Source organism: Muscardinus avellanarius, assembly GCF_963383645.1.
Source record: "Muscardinus avellanarius genome assembly, chromosome: X".
Taxonomy (NCBI): Eukaryota; Metazoa; Chordata; class Mammalia; order Rodentia; family Gliridae; genus Muscardinus; species Muscardinus avellanarius.
In genome coordinates this window covers 40,288,617-40,289,840 of record NC_137792.1, presented here as the reverse complement: position 1 = coordinate 40,289,840, position 1,224 = coordinate 40,288,617, and positions in this window count along the sequence as shown.

Genomic DNA, 1,224 nt, shown 5'->3' with positions numbered 1-1,224 from the left:
AGATAAACCTCTTATGGAGCCCCTTGGACAGCCACGGACACCTCAAAGATTGGCTGATCTAACCCTCCCAAGTGACTTCCTCATACCCTCAAGGCCAGGACCCCACTTCATCCCCTCTCAGCATGGAAGTAGCTCGATTGACTTTCTTATTCCCTATTCCCTTTGGCCTGACAGATGTCAGGAAGTTAACAGAAAGAGGGGGGAATGTGCGGGTATTGGAAAATTGCTTTGGCATTAATTTCCAAAATGTAAAAATATTGTCAAAGCCTGGGTGCCGCACAGGCACTCGGGCAGGGAGTGGGCAACAGCTGTTAGGATGCAGAGCTCCCCTCTGCCTTTGCCCTTCGTTCTAATGATTAACCTATAGCAAAAGCCTCAGAGTCAAGGGAAGCCTTTGGCCCTAAAACTATATAGAGGCCATCAGTGCCTCTGTTACCTCCTCTCCTCTGTGACCCGGCCTGGGTAGAGGAAAGGTAAACTCCATGTGCTGCTTTGATGAGCAACCAATACTGCCCAACAACAGAGGCAAAGGCCAGGGAGATGCTTGACCCCTGCACTCTGGAGACAGAGGCACCACCTGCCTAAGGAATAAGTTACTGGCCCATTGCCTTGGTAACACTGATAAGAAGACACCAATGCTAAATGTACTGAAGGGCTGGGGTCGGGGGTGGGGGAGAGTTCCATTTTCAGGATCTCTGGCATGTGTACCAGCATGCTACTTTTTCCTTCTCTATGTCCTACTGATTTTGTAATAAAGACTTGTTAAAGCTGCACCGAGCTGCCTATTAGTTTTAATTTTTTTTTCTTTTTGGTGGTACTGGGGGTGGAACCCACGGGCTTTTCTACCTCCGGGCTATACTCTCAGACCAATTTTATACTTTATTTGGAAACAGGGTCTCACTAAGTTGCTGAGAGCCTCACTAAGTAGCTGAGGCTGGCTTCGAACCCATGCGATCCTCCTGTCTCAGTCTCCCAAGAGCTGGGATTACAAGCGTGCAGAACCATGCCTGGCTTAGTTTTAATTTTTCTATTCAACAAACTTTACTGAATAAGAAAAAGAGCCCTCACACCATTTAAACTAACAATCCTGAACTGCGTCACGATGTATGATTACAGTGCACCAACTAAAAATACTTTCGTTTGAGACAGGGTCTCACTGATTTGCCCAGGCTGCCCTAAACCTGTGATCCTCCTGCCTCAGTCTCTAGAGTAGCTGGGATTACA